We start from the raw sequence: 20422 nt of genomic DNA, 5'->3' as shown, positions 1-20422 counted from the left end.
TTTATTTTTTATTTGGTCATCCTAAGTTTCTGTGCTCATCAGGGTTTCTGTTATTCCTCCGATAAACTCCAGCACTCTCCTTCAATTATTATAGTCAAAATATAGATCTTAACTTATTGTTCTGGCGGTCTTCATGGTAGAGATGAGAGATAGGGGAATTTATTTGACTATATTGCCAATAACATCTATAAAAATCTCCCGTGTCATTTTGATTTTAGCACAGAATGAATTACTCTATAATTAATTTTAAAGTGTACAGTTAAGATATATTATTATGTTGTAATACATAATATCCAGAAATAAAGAGAAAGATTCTAAATCTCTAGAACATTTTATTTCAGTCTTGTTCCTCTTTCCTAGGCTTATTTTAAATTTAGTTTTCCTTTTGTTTGAATGAGTATAATTTAAATTAAATATAGACATCACTAATTCCCAGCCTTGTTCATATCCTCCAATCTACCTGTCTCTATATACACCATGTGACACTTTGTTTTTCACTCACTGTATCCTGAATATATCCACATCTTGGTAAATATCGGCATAGTACCCTATCACTGGGGTATAGAACAAATATAATACATTGTACTGATTAAATACATTACTCTTAATATTTTAAGGGTGGAAATCACTGTACCAGATATTTAAAAAATCTTTTAAAGGCTCTAGAAATCCAATGAAAAGGTAATTTATATCAAAACAACTTTTATTTCAGAATTTGGGTGTCAACCAATTGATTTATGTCAGGTCATGGAAAAACACAACTTATTCAATGTTTTCCAACCCTGAGCAAGCTGTAAGGCCCAAGTACTTAAGTTTATACCTTTAACACAGATTGAATGTTTTAAATATAAAGTATTTTTTGAAATGATATACACATTAACTTTCTCATGACCAGCATTGTCAAACTCATTATTCTGTCATTATGATATATGGATCTTGCATCTGAGTCTTATTGGATGTTTATTTTTAGGTAATTAGAATCTTATGATAATTAATATGGTATCTAGATGTTTCATCATAGTGGAGATAAAAAATTGAACCATGCAGTTGATTTTATTCTTTGGAACATGTGGGTAATTTATCATGTTGGCATGCACAATTTTTTTAATTGGCTGTTGTGATGATTGGTTTTGTTGATTAGACTTTCCTATTTTTATTAAACCTCTTATTATTTGCCAGGTAAAATTGTTTCACACAGACACACACTCCACATACATACACTCACACAAATGCTTTATAAACGAATATCTGCTAAAATAATATAATCAACTATGTATATATTATTCTCATTAAAATTAATTTTAAAAATAATTAAAATCACAAATATAAAACCTAAGCTATCATATTCACTTTATTTGGTATGAAAATTAACATTTGATATTCTTAAATTATCTTTGACTATCCTGTGTATAATTTTGAGCTAAAGGATTTATGAAACATTTTCTGATTGAAGTAACTACTATCATTCCATCTACTACTACTAAAGTTCAATTGCTTCCCCTTTTGTCTTTTCAATGTGCATCTGTCATTCTGATAAGCATACTAGAAAGTGAATACAGTGAGTGTTTTGAACATATTCTGCTTTTCCCTAACTAAAAATATGGACACAAAACGATCTTATGGAGTTTTGGCTTCTTTTAGTGGGGTCTTTCTAAGATAATTTTTGGGTAGTGTTCATGAAAGTTACCTGCAAAATAAAAGTGTTTTTCCTGATGCTGGATAACTGCTATTAGTAACAGAAGACACTTTTTTAAAATTCCTGATTTACTTAATTACTTGATTATCAGATTATAAACGATTTCATCTTTGAAATTTCTAGTTCTCTATACTGGATAAGCTTTTGGTAGATCATTTCTCCAGCAATGAAAAAATAAGAAAGCTAGAACAGACACATATACACAAACATTTTTTTTGTTACAAGCAAATAGAACTTGTAAGGCAAAGATCCCAAAGAGTGATAAATTTCAAAGAAGGGAACTGGCATTTTGTAGCTGCTATTTTCTTGTAGGACATTTGCCGAAGTTGTTTAAAGTGAAAAGCCAAAAATCTGGTTTATATGGTGACGAAGTGAAGATAGCTTGAATTTCTCACCTTTGTGTCAGCCCTCCATTTCCATACAAAAGGAGCTGAGAAAATTGTGATATTGAGGGTAGTGCCTTCAATGTTTCTTCATAGTTGGAAGATAATTATTTCTATTTTTTTCCCATAGGGCATAACTAGAAAGAAGTCTGTATTGACTGATTCTATGTAGAAATATATACTTGGTTTATTAGTTACAATGCTAAGAACCCACTCATATTTTCATTATTTTGCTTTCAATCATTCTCTTTCTTTAATGTGTTACCAAGTCCATTGATTGGATTTTATTGTCTATTTCTGCGTTGTCATTGTCTAGATAATAATAACTTTGGTGGAACCCTAGAGGGAAGAAATATCTTTAGCATGGTGACAGGTCTGGGATTACTATAGAGCTATCTCCAAGCCCTAGATCTGCTCCTGAAACCATCACCAGCAGTAGCTTATCATCACAAGTAGCCTGTGAGGGAAATATTGTGTAAACATAATGAAATTTTCATTACTTAACCCATTGGGGTACAGATGTTATAGCAGCTTTGCCTTTCACTTTGTTATTAGTGGAATGTTGAAATGGAATGGTCCTCTAATAAAACCCGTAATATATCCCAATGGCTTACTGTTTGAACACTAGACAGCATGGTAGCATTCCATTGCAGGCTGAAAGACTTATAACCTTTGTTATGCAATTGAAAAACTTTAATACAACTGCCATCCGTGACAACTTGCAAAGCCAACTGAAAGCCTATGTAGGATATAACTTTACAGAATGTAGTCTGGATGCCAGTTTAGAGGTAAAAATGGAAGGAAATAAAGTTTTGCTGAAAGAGTAATATTTTCTAAGCTGCAATCAAAAATTTGTGAGAGTATCAAATTTCAGGCTTTAGTATAAAAGAAAAATTGCATCTATTCCTATTCATAAAAGCAAAAGTTTTGCCTGCAACCAAATACGGTTGTTTTGCTCAGAAACTTTTTGAAATGCATTGCATTGTTTTTATTTATCCAGATAATGACTGCAAGCCAATCCACATAACAAAATAGCAGGCTTCAGATGACATCAAATCAATTGCCATTGAATTGATGGTAAGAGAGAAAATAAAGGAGATAGGCAAAATTAAATATATTAAGGCATTTTGTAAGTTTAAGAACTATGACCAGGAAAGCTTTGTGGATGTGGCAATCTTCAAGTAGAATGTACTGAAAGTGAATAAACTTTCATTAGCAAGAAAGCTAATAATAAAAGTTATTTTAACTAGACAGCCAGCTAGAGGACTAATTGCATAGTGTTACTTTCCAGTAACTGTGGTTATGTTACAAAGATTGTAACAATAAAGTATGAGTCAAAATGATAAATGACATTACTGGATCTTGGCCTTAAGACTTTACTCACTCGGTCCTCTATCCCCTTTCTCTTCCTATTGCAGAGATGTGATGATGAACCAGCCTTGCTCACGAAGTTGAAAATACTCTTGGAAATGGTGGCAGAGAAATAAAATGAAAGGAATATGACTCACTTAATGACATCATAAACTGGAACTCATTATCTCCCCTGACTATGGCGCATCTACAGACAAAGGAGTATGGGATGTGTATTCCTACTTTGCCTGAGCCACAGTATTTCATGTATCTTTGGTTGTCTAATCCACAAGTATCATATGTCTCTTTTGCAAAGTGGTTTAAACAAATACAGTTATTAGCTGTGTTTTTTAAAAAGATTTCTAGAGAGGCTATATGTTTTCAAATTTATGAAAAGTATGTGATAATTCATCTTCCACTAATTCTTCTCAGTATGCATGTCCTTTAAAAATATATCAATTATGGAGACAAAAGAAGTATGCTTTTAATTTTTTTGTGTTAGTGAGGTTAAATATATTTTCTTCAAGTTTTGTGGAAATTCACAAGTTTTTGTCTTTGTTATTATTTTTCGTCACTTTTTATTTTTAAGGTTTCTATAAGTAATTTGAAACCAGTGGGTAAGATTTCTCTGGTTTATCATGTATGGTTTCATGAAAAGTATATGTGTTTCAGGGAATTTGTTCTGCATGTTTCACTCTAATAATTTTGCTGTAAAGAGTGATTGTTTCCCTGAAGCCCTAGTGATACTGATCATTTCTTTTAAACATTCACATATTTTAAAATTCTTGTCATTTTCTGTGATAAATGTCCTACTTTATATATATATATACTTTAAGATTTGGGGTACATGTGCAGTGTGCAGGACATGCAGGTTTGTTACATATGTATACATGTGCCATGGTGGTTTGCAGCATCCATCACCCAGCCATCTACATTAGGTATATCTCCTAATACAGGTAATTCCTCCTGTATCTCCTCACCCCCTGCTATCAATCCCCTAGCCCTCCACCCCCTGACAGGCCCCAGTGTGTGATGTTCCCCTCCCTGTGTCCATGTGTTCTCATTGATTAACACCCACTTATAAGTAAGAACATGTGGTGTTTGGTTTTCTGTTCTTGTGTCAGTTTGCTGAGAATGATGGTTTCCAGCTTTATCCATGTCCCTTCAAAGGACATGAACTCATCCTTTTTTCTGGCAGCATAGTATTCCACTGTGTCTTTGTGCCACATTTTCTTTATCCAGTCTATCATTGATAAGCATTAGGGTTGCTTCTAAGTCTTTGCTATTGTGAACAGTGCCACAATACATGTATGTGTGCATGTGTCTTTATAACAGAACAATTTATAAAGTTTTGGATATATACCCAGTAATGGGATTGCTGGGTCAAATGGTATTTCTAGTTCTAGATCTTTGAGGAATCAGCACACTGTCTTTCACAAGGGTTGAACTAATTTACACTCCCACTAACAGTGTAAAAGCTTTCCTATTTCTCCAAATCCTCTCCAGCATCTGTTGTATCTTGACTTTTTAATGATTGCCATTCTAGCTGGCATGAGATCATCTCTAAATGTGGTTTTGATTTGCATTTCTCTAATGACCAGAGATCATGAGCTTTTTGTCATAGCTTTGTTGGCTGCATAAATGTCTTTGAGAAATATCTGTTCATATTTTTTGCCCACTTTTTGATGTTTTTTTTTTCTCGTAAATTTGTTTAAGTTCTTTGTAGATTCTAGATATTAGCCCTTTGTCAGATAAGTAGATTGCAAAAATTTTTCCCATTCTGTTGGTTGCTGGTTCACTCTAATGATAGTTTCTTGTGCTGTGCAGAAGCTCTTTAGATTAATGATCTCCCATTGTCTCTTTTGGACAAGGGAACTTAGTGAGTCTGAATTTTTCCAACATTGACTGCTTATATAATAAATGATAAACCAACTAACTCTTACTGACACAGCGATTTTCTTATTGATGTGAACCCTTTCCATATTAAACAAAAGAACAACTTACTATTTATAATTTAAATGTGATGATTATTAAAAATATTTATACAAAATTTACCATCTTTATGACTCCAAATGTACAGATAATAAGGGTTAACTATGTTCACATTGCTGTGTAACAGATATCAAGAAACTTTTTATCTTGCAAAAATGTAACTGCATCTATTGAACAACAATTTCCCATTTCTTCCCTCCTGTGGTGGTTTTAAATACAGCAATACAAACTAGCTGAAAGTTGAAAAAAATACATAAAAATATTAAATGCACAGCAAAAAAATGAGTAATAGGGTAAATTTGCTTATTCCAATTAAAAAAGTAAAATAAGTCTTCATGTTTAAATATCATATAAAATAAGCAAGTATCATTTATACTTAAAATTTTAAAATATTAATTAAAACAAAAACACATTACACTAGTAGGTATTTAATAAAACTAAATACAATTATGTTTAGTTAAATATTTCTAACTATGATAAATTATGAATAGCTATATAAAGCATCCTATAAACTTCTGAATATTTAGGCAACTGAAACCATGTACATCTCTTTTTCAAAAAGTTTCATCCTAATATTGACACACAGGTGTTTTTGATAAGTGGATTAATTTATTTTCATAGTGGAAATTTTCAAGGCAAGAAAGAACTGAAAGGTTTTATCAATTGTATTGCCCAAAATATTAGTACCTGGAAAATTTAGAGGCAAAAATTAAGCCTGAGAATGGCACTACCTATATATATTTCGCAGTGTGGAATTATAGCAAAATGCTAGTTATGTTGGTTTTTCAGGGAAGGAATGGCTATTCACCACCTTCAAATATGCTCACCAAAATGGAGAGCATTGTGTGATTTTTACAGATTAGACATGTAGAACAGTGAGGCAAAGGCAAAAGCAAATGAAAACACTAAAATCATTTTTTAGAAGATTATAAAATGACTTTGCTATATTTGACGAAGGATTTGGTACTGACTTATTCTGCCTCCATTTTATTTTACAATAGAACCTGTCTAACTGTATGCTAAATTTATGCAATAAGAATACTCACTACTCTGGAAAGAATAGGAGAACAGAATGGGTAGGAAATCATACTTGATTAAAGCATGAGTTTTGATACATGATTTTGTGACTCTGCCTCTTTAAGTAAGGATGAAGAGTGAGTTGATTAATTAAATGACTCCTCAATTCCTCATCAATGCAACTAGATGCCTTGAGTATACTGATGTGGACAGAATCAAGAACCAACAGGAGGGAACATGAATAATAATTCGGATAAAGCCTATTTCCACAATATTTTTTTTTTTACACCTTCTGTTCTGAATTTAACTAATTATCTGTTAACAACTTGTATTGTTAATCTGGGTTAATGGCATCAGAAGACAAGCAGCTGGATGGATGTACTTCTTTGGTTTTTGTACTACTGGTTCATATCCTCTCCTGACTTTCCTGACACTTTGATACTTCTTGAAATTGGATTACTGTATGAGATAAAAACAAAGAATGAAGGTATAATTATGAATCTCTCTTAGGAGCCAGTGCATCTGTAGTCATGATAATGACAACTGTGCCAGCTGCCTCCACCTTCTTAAGACCCTTCTTTATTCCCTGAAATTTGCTCACCATGAGATATCTAAAAATATTCAATCTACTTGCTTTCCCATTTGTATCAAGCATGGAAAAAGTTTATCAGTATAATATATAGTCTGAATATTCTCAAAAGATCTCTTAATGTCTATAATAATAAAATAACTTTTCCACAGAGAACTATACATGCATGCTCTCAGATTATGTAAACTTCTGTTTTCACTTACATTAAAGCAAACCTTTCCCTAAAATTGAGAAAAACTCCAAATGAATTTTATCATCATCTATAGTGATACAGTATCAAATATTGTGACATTTTCTATTTAAGGTATTTTTAGAAATCAAGTCCAGATAAAATTATTTGACAATTATAAATAAATTTAGAATTAAAATACTATATTATATCACTAAGTAACACATGCATACATATTTGTTTGAGTGTTGTTGCCCTATAATTTTTTGATAGTGCAATAAAAGTAATGGCTACTTAAAAGAAAATAATAAGACACTAGAAAGAGAAGAAGATAGACAGGTAGACAGATGATTGATAGACATAGATAGATCATAGATAGATAAAGATAAACAGAAAAGGTAAATGACCTTTTTGTGCCAGATGATAAGGAAAATAAATAGTATGTAGTCATTAAATTTACTTGCTTATAATTATACAATATGTCCAATGTTTAACAATTTCAAATGCAACAGAATTCAGAAATTTTGATATTTAATATACATTTCTGAAAAAAATATAAAGTATATAAACAGTAAAGATGCCTTATATATGTAATTACTTATAAGTGGAGTAGACTTTTACAATAGTTTGTACACTTTATGAACCACACTTTAAAAGACTCAATAAGGGCAGTGCAGTGACTCAAGCCTGTAATCCCAGCACTCTGGGAGGCCGGGGCAGGTGAATCCCCTGAGGCCAGGAGTTCGAGACCAGCCTGACCAACATGGTGAAATCCTGTCTCTTCTAAAAATGCAAAAACTTAGCTGGGTGTGGTGACAAACACCTATAATCCCAGCTACTCAGGAGGCTGAGACAGGAGAATCACTTGAGCCCAGGAGGTGAAGCTTGTGGTGAGCTGAGATCATGCCATCGCACTCCAGCCTGAGCAACAAGAGTGACACTCTTTCTCAAAAAAAAAAAAAAAAAAAGAAAGACTCAATAAGAATACCTTTTATAACTTAGATATTCTATATTTTCCTTGAATAAAGTTTTGCCTTTGATCATTTTAGTATTTTGATTAAACCATTAAGATGATAGAGAATGTAGACACAGGAAATTTACAATAAAAATTACTAAAATAATGATCCGTAACAAATGTAGTTTAACTACTTGGGAAAGAAGTTTATCTAATAAAAACAATAGAGTTGTACGATAAGTGGCTTATCACAGTTTTCCGTCTCCTGTGTTATTCCTGTCATTAATTCTATATTTCTCATGTTAGGTGACATTAAAATCAGGTGTTTTTAATATGGCTTTAACTATTAAATATAAATTTACTCCATGGCAGTCATATTAACATATTTTCTATTATTTCAAGCTATGTACAATTTCAAATAATATACACAGGTTGCTCTGAAAACCAGAGTGAATTCAAATTAATATAACCAATAATCACAGAAATGTTTATATTGCAAATAATCTCAGTAGGATTTGAATTGCTGATAAATGCAAAACAATTAGCAAGAAGAATTATCTAGCTTCTCTTAAACATATTTACAATTCAGATTAATTACAAACCATAAGATAATGCTTGAAAATTGTCTGTCAATGGTGCATTTGAGATATCAGGGATATATTAAGGACATTAAGTGAATACATCTTACTCTCTTCTTTCTTTCAAAAAATTAATTCTGGCCAGGCATGGTGGCTCAAACCTGTAATCCCAGAACTTTGGGAGGCCAAGCTTGGATGATCATTTGAGGTCAGGAGTTCAAGACCAGCCTGACCAACATAGTGAAATCCTGCCTCTATTAAAAATACAAAAATTAGCTAAGTGTGATGTATACTCCTATAGTATCAGCTACTTGGGAGAACGAGGCAGAAAAATAGCTTGAGTCTGGGAGGCAGAGTTTGCAGTGAGCTGAGATCAGGCAACTGAACTCCAGCCTGGGCAACTGAACTCCAGCCTGGGCAACAGAGCAAGACTCCATCTAATAAAACAACAACAACAAAATGTAGTTTTTAAAGATTCTGTGCAATGGCTTGCATATCTGCAGATTTTCTTGGCCTGTCTACAAGATATCAAAATATTTGGATACAAATAGAAATGTAGAGCATTCATTGAAAAGGTTTCGTCCTGTCACAGATTCATCGACAAGCTTTCGACCTGACACACAAACTCAGATGAAAATGAAATGTAAAAGTATTACTGAACAACTTTCCATATGATTCGCCTTGCTTAGTAACATTTGCTAATATTCTAAATACAAAACAAAAACTCTTGACTTCATAGTGTTAACACTTGAAGTTTCTAATTAATCAATAAAACAATTTTTTAACTCTTTAAATTACATTTTATTATTGCTTTATTTTGGTGCTATATGATTTTATAATAGAGTAAGTAATCACTAATGCTCATTTCAGGTGAACTAATGAATTACAATCATAGTAAGATAAATTCTGCCATTGCTAATCAAGTAAAACTTGTTTGTTTGTGTTAGAGGAAACATTTCTTTCTGTCACCCAGGCTGGAGCTCAGTGGCATAATCTTAGCTCACTGCAACCTCATCAGGCTCAATCGATACCTCCTACCTCAGCATCCTGAGGAGGGAAGAAATATCTTAATTTAAATGGATAAATTTACCAAAACAAGTACTAGGATTATATTTCTGCTACTAAATAGAGATATATGTGAAATTAAATTATATTCCATTATTCAATTTATTCTTTAATCTGGAGAGTTAATATGATAGCATATTTTACACAAAGCATACAAAGCCTTATCTTCCTTGAATAAATTAAAAATGGATTATACTTATTTATATGAACATATATGTACATGACTTATCAAATGATAGAATTTACTTATTTACCTAAGCATTGTGGAATCTGATTCTAGTAACTTCTTCAAGTACAATAACTGGTTGAAAATGGGACATAAAGTAAACTGATATGCTTAACAGTAACTACATCAAGTGAATTTATTGGGGTCTCAGATACAGTTTGGCTCTGTCTCCACCCAAAACTCATCTTGAATGATAGCTTCCATAATCCCTACATGTCACGGGAGTGACCCAGTGGGAGGTAATTGAATCATGGTATCGGGTTTTTCCTATGCTGTTCTTGTGATAGTGAGTAAGTCTCAGGAGATCTGATTTTTTTTTTTTTAAAGGCAGTTCCTCTGCACGTGCTCTCTTGTCTGCTGCCATGTTAGATGTGTCTTTGCTCCTCCTTTTCTATGATTGTGAGTCTCCTGAGGCCTCCCCAGCCTTTTGGAACTATGAGTCCATTAAATCTCTTTCCTTTGTAAATTACCCAGTCTCAGGTTTGTCTTTATTAGCAGCATGAGAATAGACTAATACAGCCTCCAAGCAAGGCAAGACCATACTCACAAGATAAGGGATTAGAGTCTACTTATTTTGACTAAGTTGGTTCAGTGAATGTGGGCACCAAAGACTAGAGGCACATGGATGCTTATTTTATACCAAAATATTTCCCACTAAAATATTTAGGAACCCACTGTTTCCCAAATTATTATTTTACTTTCACATAAAAGAACATTTGATGCTCTGAATTCAACTTAAATTTTAATTAAGCAAAATAAATGTTAATACATTTTAATAAAGAAAAGCATTTCCTAAGAATGAAAGTGAAGCTAATGGAAAAATAGAAAATAGGAAAACAAAGAGAAAATTAAAGCCAAAATTAAGTTTCTAAAAGATAACAAAATTGAGAAATTTCTAGTTAGAGTAAGCAAGAAAAAAATGGAGAAGAGACTCAAATTACTAATATAAGCAATAAAGATAAATACATCACTGTCAGTATTGCAAAAATTAAAAATAATTAAAAGAAGATACTAAACAACATGAACAAACTTCTAGGAAGACACAAAGCTGAACTGGCCCAATGGCAACAAAAGAAACCTCCGGTCCTGCCTGAATAAAGTTCACTGGCTGGCAGGCCAGAGCAGAGGTGGTCCTTGGGTGAGCCCCAGTGATGTGTCGAGTGGGAATATTGTGGGCTTTGTATGTGACATCAGCTGTAGTGGCCAAAGGACTGTCTGTGTTCTTACCTTCCCCAAGTTCAGTGGGACTATGTACCTCAGGCTGCAAGAGTCACCACAAGCTTGAGCCTAGGGTGCCCGCAAGGGCTCGAATAGCTGCAGTGACCATAGTCTATGGGAAGTCAATAATCAGTACTCTGAATTTCTGGAAGATCTTCTAAATAAGGACTGGCACAAAAAAGGCCAGGCTTGGACTGGAACAAATACTGTTTTTCATTGCCGAGGCATCAATGTATGTCCAAAAACCCTAAGAGCATTCAGGGAAACTTGACTTCACAAAAAAGAATGTCACCATGAAATGACCTTGGTGACAGAAAGATCTGGGACCTCTCAGAAAGGTTTATATTGGAATTTTGATTAACTGGAGCTGATATGGAGGAAAGTAAGACTTTTTTCAGGGTGAAACCTTCAATAAATTAACCTATCTTATATTATTATATTTCTACTTTTTGCTATCATATTAATGATAAGAATAGCTACAAATTAACAAGCAGCAAACAACCTCATTAAAATTAGGCAAAAGACATGAACAGACACTTCCTGAAAGAAGACATACACACAGCTAAAAAGCATATGAAAAAATGCTAATCATCACTAATCATCAGAGAAATGCAAATCAAAACAACAATTAAAGACTATATCATGCCAGTCAGAATGGCTATTATTAAAGCTTTCAAAATAACAGAGTCTGGCAAGGCTGAGGAGAAAAGGGAATGTTTATACACTGATGATTGGAATGTCAACTAGTTCAACCACTGTGGAAAGAAGTTCGGAGATTTCTCGAAGAACTTGAACAGAGCTACCATTTGACCCAACAATTCTATTACTATATCCGAAGGAAAGTAGATTATTATATCAAAAAGACACATGCACTGCTATGTGTACTGCAGTGTTATTCAAAATAGTAAAGGCATATAATCAATCTAGATGCCCATCAATGGTAAATTGGATAAATACAGTGTGATACATATACACAGTGGAATATTATGTTATGTAGTCATGAAAAATAATAAAATCATGTCCTTTGCAGCAACATGGAATGAGCTGAAAGCCATAATCCAAAATGAAGTAATGCAGGAAATGAAAGCAAAATACCACAGATTCTCACTTACAAGTGGGAGCTAAACCTTGAGCACACATGGACATAAATATGAGAAAAGCAGACGCAGACACTGCAGACCACCAAAGGGGGTGAGGTAGGGAGGATGATGAGGTTGTAAAACTACCTGTTGAGCACTATGCTCACTACCTGAGTACAACATACTCATGCAACAAATCTGCACGTGTATCCCTTGTATCTAAAATAAAAGTTCAAGTTGAAAACAAATAGCTTATAGCGAGGGTACTAAATTGAGAAATCAATGTCAACATTTGTAGGTTGTTCAATTAGTCCTGCATTATTAGTAGTAAAATAATTATACATTAAACTATTTTATTTCTACCTTCTAATTTTTTTTAAAACCCATACTTTGTAAAGATATTGCTGTAGGATAAACATTATTGCTAAAATAAATTTAAACATTATATAAGAAGGTTCTGTGATAGTCCTTCATAAATTTTAAATTTTGGAAATAAAAGCTGACTTACTAATACATTTTTAAATAACTTCCATTACATGTATTTAATACACCCATTTCAAAGACCTGAAAATAATCAGGTGAGCTTTGACATAGTAACATACTTGTAAAAAATCAGACATCATTCTTAATAAGATTAAACTTTACCTGTAAAGAATATATTTCTATTTGTTCACTCATGCATTCTATCAATATAAGCAGTAAACAAGGCAGATTAGGTCTTTTCACTAAGAGAGTTTATAGTCTCATCTGGATAGGCAAAGATGCATCTGATTAGGACAGCCTGGATTGCTTCTATACTATTATTTTCTTTCTCTTTTTTTCCTGATACATAGTCATTATACATGTTTTTGTGGTATATGTAATATTTTGATATATACATAGAATGTCTAATGGTGAAATCACAGTAGAGGGATATCCATCACTTCAGATATTTATGATTTGTGTTGGGAGTTTTTCTAAATTTTTTCTTCTAGCTATTTGGAAAAACAGTCTCCCTACTCTGTTACCGAAGACTAGAACTTACTCCTTCCATCGAACCGAATTCACATATCCGTTAACCAACCTCTCTTCATTACTCCCTTTCCTCTAGTCCTCCCAGCCTCTGGTAACCAACATTCAGTCTCCATCTACATGAGATCAGTTTTTTTTAGTTCCCGGGTATGAGTGAGAACATGAAATGTTTGTGTTCTGTGCTTTTTGTTCACTTAACATAATGTCTTCCAGTTCAATCCATATTGCTGCAGATGGCAGGGTTTCGTTTTGTTATAGAGGACTAACATGCTATTGTGTATATATACCACATTGTCTTTATTCATCCATTAATGGAGACTTAGGCTGAGTCCATAGCTCGACGGTTAGCAATAGTGCTGCAATGAAAACAAGAAAGACTAGAAGAGAGGACCTGACATTTTCAGATTGAGCAGTGTCAGGCAAGCTCTGCCTCATACCATGCAGGGAATGGCTTCAAATCCTTAATGGAAATAAAATACTGATTTTAATAATTATAACAAGGAAACAAACCAGGGAGAAAAATACACACCACTCTATTATATAACTTTAATAAGGTAAAGAGAACAATTTATGTTTTAAGAATTCACTGTAATTGCTGTTAAATAAATGATTTTAAGCTACAAAAAATAAAAGGAGAAGATCAGGTACTCGATCATTTTAATAAAAGTCGTGATGTGAGGCTGGGCATGGTGGCTCACAGCTGTAATTCCAACACGTTGGGAGGCCAAGGTGGGTTAATCACCTGAGGTCAGGAGTTCAAGACCAGCCTGGCCGAAACTGTTAAGCCCCATCGCTACTAAAATAAAAAAAATTAGCTGGACGTGGTGGTGTGTGCCTGTAGTCCCAGCTACTTGGGAAGCTGAGGCAGGAGAATTTCTTGAACCCAGGAGGTGGAGGTTGCAGTGATCCTAGATCATGCCAATGCACTCCAGCCTGGGCAACATGACAGAAATGCAATCTCAAAAAGAAAAAAAGTTGTGATTATGAGGAAAAGAAAACTCAAAGATATATAAATACAAACTTTTGAGTAATTTAGCAGCTTGTCAAATTGTAAAAAATACACTTTAGAAAATGAGTGAAATATTTATACAGTTGTATCAAATAGCAGTTTAAATAACAGGTAATTAAAAGATAGATGTTACTATAGAAGACCTTTATAGAAAAATAGATTGATATAATCTGTAAGAGTTGTTATATCCAGTGCTTTATAGAACGTTTTCCTTTTATTATGCCAATTTCAAGCATAACAATGAACTGAGTCCTTTCAATTTTATTTAGAAATAATCCTAGAATAAACAAAAATGGATTATAAATTATCTACTAGAATTGATCCGAATAATCCGTAAGTTAACTTTAGTAAAATACTCTAATTCTTATTATCTTTCATAATATCTTTCATGTCTTACCATTAAGTATTTCACTACTTACATTTCATCCTAATCTCTCTTAGAGATCTTTTACCATGTATGTTCTTCATGTTGATGAATATTTAAAATAAGGCATCTGTGATTGGTAAACATGGCAAAGCAGAAAATCTGAAAGACTTAAAAGGTTTTTTCACTAATTGTTTATTTCTTGCAGTCAAAAGGGACCAAATTTAGATGTGATTTGATTAGAATATGTGACATTTAAACAGCATACAATAATACACAGTGCCAACGCATAAGTTAAACAGCATGGGGATTAGTGTAAAATTGGGTCAATAGAAAACATTAGTAATTAAAATTGCTAGTGCGTTGGAAAACAAAATGCGTAATTTCAAGGGATCTAATTTTTTGTTTTCTTTTCATGTAAATCTGCCCCAATTGGTTTATTTGTATCTTCAAAAATATATGCATAAAAATACTAATACTGTGTTGTATAGAATATTTTATTTCTGTGTTGTATAGAATATTTTTCAATGTAATAGTCTATACAGTCTATATTTATGTAATAAAATTATATCCATATTCATTCTATAAGGAGATAATGGCAGTGGATGTCTAAAAGCTCATATTGTTTTTCTTATTATCCATCCTCTCATTTCTGATTACTTGAAAACCAGAGTTAAATAAATATGGTTTTACAAAATCTAACTTTGAAAATTTTCTGTAACTGTTCTAAATATTTAAAAAAATTAACATCATTTAGTATATCAGTGACAGAAAGGGTAACATTTATTTGCAGCCTACAAATTAGAAAAACACAATTTTTAAAACAAATTATGTGAATATGTGAACAGTCCAGTAGGAATTGAAATATCAAAAGTATTTGGTTTCTATCAATAATGAAGTATGTATGTAATATATAAAAATATTATCACTTTAGTATTTAAGTTTACTAATATTTATATTTGCATTACAAATATATATCATCATATATGTCTATTTAAGTGGGAAGAATCAGCGGTTTCACCTATGCATATGCTTTGTTAGAAAAGTAATTACTATGCAATTTCCCTACATTAATCACATCTACAAATAAAATTTACAGATCTCATTTTAAATTAGCACAGGCCATATTTTTATATTAGTCATGAATTTTAACCACACTTTGTTGAGGTCAACTGCACTTTAAACACTTTAAAAGCTGAAAACATAACAGAACTTTTAAAATTTGACAAAAAATTTACAGAGAAATTCAAAACTAATCTGTTTTATGCAAGATATCTCGTTCTATTTGGTGATAGAAAGGATAGTCTCTAGCCTGGCCAAGATGGTGAAACACTGTCTCTACTAAAATTACGAAAATTCACCAGGCATGATGGCACACGCCTGTAATCCCAGCTACTTGGGAGGCTGAGGCAGAGAATTGCTTGACCTGGGAGGCAGAAGTTGCAGTGGGCCAAGATCATCCCACTTCACTCCAGCCTGGGCAACAGAACAAGACTCCATCTCAAAAAAAAAAAAAAAAAAAAGAAAAAGAAAAAAAGAAAAAAAAGAAAGGATGATCTGTATGAAATTCTGCCAGTATTTTAAATGTTATTTCTGAGTTGCAAACTGAGTGTTCTGCATTTTAACATTATTCACAAGATTTGGCTATAGAAAATCAAACTGAAAGAGCGTATCAATAAATTAAAAAGTTAAAAAATTTTGTGTTTTTTAAGCAGAAAAGGGCTAGCAAAATGAGACCAATTGTGTTCCTCAAAAGTAATGAAGCTATGGCCAAAGAGACCACCTCAGTTTGTCTTTGTCGCAGCTTCATTATTTATAAAAAAGTGGAAAATGTGCAAATTTTACAAGATTTTTTCTGTGTCAAACACCACTAGACATTTTATATAAAGTTTTTAACACATTTTCCAATGTATACAATACACACAAAAAAGTACAATCTTTGAAGAGCTTGGTTAATTTTTAAAAAGTAAATACACTTGTGATTAATTGGTTAAAATCCCTCAGTCAAGCAGCAGAATCCGACCCCAAACATAACCCTAAACCTAACTCAAATTATGAATTATCCATTGTGCCACCTTTCAGTCATGGCATCCCAAGAGGTAACTTCTAGCACCATGAATATTACAGTTTGAAAAATTTCTATACAATGGATTATACCTTATTTGTCCTGTTGCCTTTACCCATTTATTTCAGTAAAATTATAACTAGTTTATTTTTATTGTGTAATGTTTCCTTAGTGAATAGAGCATGATTCGTTTATTCATTCTGGTGTTCATGGACATTTGTTTAATTTCTAATTTATGGCTATCATGAATAGCACTAATGGTAGTATTCTCATACATATTTTATTGTAAATATACACGCATTTCTGATGACTGTATACCTGGGAGTTTAATTGTGGAGTTCTAAGGTGTGAATATATTAAGCTTTAATGTATACTACCAAAACACTTTCAAAGTAGATTTTCTTTACATTCGCAGCAGTAGTGTAAAAAAGTTTAATATACATGTGTGTATAATATTCTATTGTATAAAATATATAATTTCAAAATACTACATATATGCACACGTTTTTGCCTAGCAGGAAGTGATTTTATCATATATACATGCAAATATAAAATTAGCTCTAGAAAGTTTTTTTTTCTGTTTTTCTAAAATTGTTCTTTAGATTCTAGGGTACATGTGCAGATTATGCACGACTGTTGCATAGGTACATTCATGGCAAGGTGGTTTGCTCCCTCCATTCCCCCATCACCTATACCTGACATTTCTCCCCGCATTATCCCTCTCCACCCTCCCTCCCACTATCTCTCCTCTACCCACACCCAACAGACCCTGGTATGTGAGGATCCCCACTCTGTGTCCATGTGTTCTCATTGTTCAACACCCACCTATGAGTGAGAACATGCAGTGTTTGATTTTCTGTTCTGTGTCAGTTTGCTGAGAATGATGGCTTCTAGGTTCACCCATGTTCCTAAATGGACATGAACTCATCTTTTTTTATGGCTACATAGTATTCCATGGTATGTATGTGCCACATTTTCTTTGTCCAGTCTATCATTGACAGGAATTTGGGTTGGTTCCAGGTCTTTGCTATTATAAATATAATAGAATGATTTATAATCCTTTGAGTGTCAAATGGAATTTCTATATCTCTAGATCCTTGAATCCCGAGACTGTCTTCCACAATGATTGAACTAATTTACACTCCCACCAACAGTGTAAAAGTGTTCCTATTGCTCCACATCCTCTACAGCATCTGTTGTCTCCTGATTTTTTAATGACTGCCATTCTAACTGGCGTGAGACGGTGTCTCAATGTGGTTTTGATTTATGTTTCTCTAATGACCTCTCATATGTTTGTTAGCTGCATAAATGTCTTCTTTTGAAAAGTGTCTGTTCATATCCTTTGCCCACTTCAGGATGGGTTTATTTGTTTCTTGTGAATCTGTTTTAGTTCTTTGTAGATTTTGGATATTAGCCCTTTGTCAGATGGGTAGATTTCAAAATTTTTTCCCATTTTGTTGTTTGCCAGTTCACACTAATGATTGTTTCTTTTGCTGTACAGAAGCTCTGAAGTTTAATTAGATCCCATTTGTCTATTTTGGCTTTTGTTGCCATTGCTTTTTAAATTTTAGTCACGAAGTCCTTGCCTATGCTAATGTCCTGGATGGTATTGCCTAGGTTTTCTTCTAGGGTTTTTATGGTGTTAGGCCTTACACTTAAGTCCTTAATCCATCTGGAGTTCATTTTATTGTAGTATGTCAGGAAGAGATCCAGTTTCTGCTTTCTGCAAATTGCTAGCCAATTTCCCAAATTCCACTTATTAAATAGGGGATCCTTTCCCCATTGCTTGTTTTTGTCAGGTTTGTCAAAGATTAGATCATTGTAGATGTGTGGTGTTGCTCTGTAGTCCTCTGTTCTGTTCCATTGTTCTATGTCTGTGTTTTGGTACCAGTACCATGCTGTTTTGATTACTGTTACCTTGTAATATAGCTTGAAATCGGCAGCGTGATACCACCAGCTTTTGTTCTTTTTGCTTAGGATTGTCTTGGCTATGTGTGCTCCTTTTTGGTTCCCTATGAAGTTTAAAATAGTTTTTTCCAGTTCTGTGAAGAAGGTCATTGGTAGCTTGATGGGGATAGCATTGAATCTATAAGTTACTTTGGGCAGTATGGCCATTTTTACTATATTGATTCTTCCTAACCATGAGCATGGAATATTTTTCCATCTGTTTGTGTCTTTCTTATTTCGTTGAGCAGTAGTTTGTAGTTCACCTTGAAGAGGTCTTTTATCTCCTTTGTTAGTTGTATTCCTAGGTATTTTATTTTCCTTGTAGCAATTGTGAATGAGAGTTCGTGCATGTTTAGTTCTCTGTCTGTTATTGGTGTATAGGAATGCTTGTGATTTCTGCACTTGATTCTGTATCCTGAGACTTTGCTGAAGTTGCTTATCAGCTTAAGGAGAGTTTGGGCTGAGACGATGGGGTCTTCTAAATATACAATCATGTCATCTGCAAATAGAGACAATTTGACTTCCTCCTTTCCTAATTTAATATCCTTCTTTTTTTTTTCTTGCCTGATTTCTCTGGCTAAAACTTCCAATACTATATTGAATAGGAGTGGTGAGAGAGGGCATCCTTGTCTAGTGCCAGAATTTAATAGGGAATGCTTCCAGTTTTTGCCCATTCAGTCTGATATTGGCAGTGGGTTTGTTATAAATAGCTTTCATTATTTTGTGATACTTTCTATTTACCTGACTTTTTCAAGTCACATGACTAGTAACACACTGAAAATTACAACAAAAAACTTTCCAGTAACAAGGCTATATTTTTATATTATAGGTATAATGGCTAATTACTTTAGCATCAGGTTCCAATTTGGAAAGGCCTTCTTGATTCCTCTGCTGAGGAGGATTTTGCAGAGTTTTAAAGAGATCATTGATGACAAGACTGTAATTTCTTGTAAGATTGCCCCAGCAGAGATTACTATAAATCCTTCCATTAGTTTATGGAATAACACAATTCAAACTATGCCCTGGCAATAAATTTTAAAGAAACTTTAAGTCAATTACATTAAATATAAGAAGTCTGTCTCTTTATTTGAAAATAGCACTAATAAACTTGCATCAATTTAAATTAAAAAATAATTAAGCATTTATTTTTTGTTTGTGGTTGAAACCATACATTTTCCCTGTGCAAAAGAAAACTCTTCTTAATGGAATACAAGCTAATAGTTATCAAATTAATGATGAAATTAGAAAGCTTTTATTGTGCATTTTTTATGCAATAATAGAATTATGAGTCATCACAAATGCTAAACCGATTAATAAAGAATAATTGAAGAACTGGCAATTTATAAAGATGTTAAAATATCACTGTACAAAATGCTAGCAAATTGAGGTGGTGGGGCTGGTGAAAGCACATTTACAAAGGAAGTCACTACCTTAATCAACTGATACATCCTAGCATCAATAACTGGATTGGTAAATCCCAATCCAGTTATTTCATGTGTGTCCAGGTGATATAACATCACAACATATAACATATGGCATATATTATAATCAGATATGATATACTACCAGAAACAAAAAGATAAATTTAAAATGTATAAACTCCACAGAAAACTAGCCTAATCCCTTCAGTGAGTCATTGTAATTTAAACATGTAATTATTTTTTCAAATGGTGAGACTGCTAGGTTAAATAGCTTAACAACAAAATGGA

At 33.1% G+C, this 20422-nt stretch overlaps 1 protein-coding gene across 12 annotated transcripts in view; it reads right to left on the bottom strand.

Annotated features, from left to right (window-relative positions):
* LOC144580101 (uncharacterized) overlaps positions 1–20422 on the bottom strand; it is an 852895-nt gene that overhangs the window by 583753 nt on the left and 248720 nt on the right. The window contains exon 1 of one of the 12 annotated variants that reach the window (XM_078355147.1): positions 3464–4380. The exons of the other annotated variants lie outside the window; for them this stretch is intronic. The gene's annotated coding sequence lies outside the window, so the exon portion shown is untranslated. Of the gene's footprint in view, positions 1–3463; positions 4381–20422 lie in introns of those variants that run through there. 12 annotated transcript variants of the gene reach the window in all.

The sequence above is a fragment of the Callithrix jacchus genome, chromosome 18, assembly GCF_049354715.1.
Source record: "Callithrix jacchus isolate 240 chromosome 18, calJac240_pri, whole genome shotgun sequence".
Lineage (NCBI taxonomy): Eukaryota > Metazoa > Chordata > Mammalia > Primates > Cebidae > Callithrix > Callithrix jacchus.
Note: the sequence above shows the minus strand (reverse complement) of the source record. Positions and strands in the feature narration are given on the sequence as shown.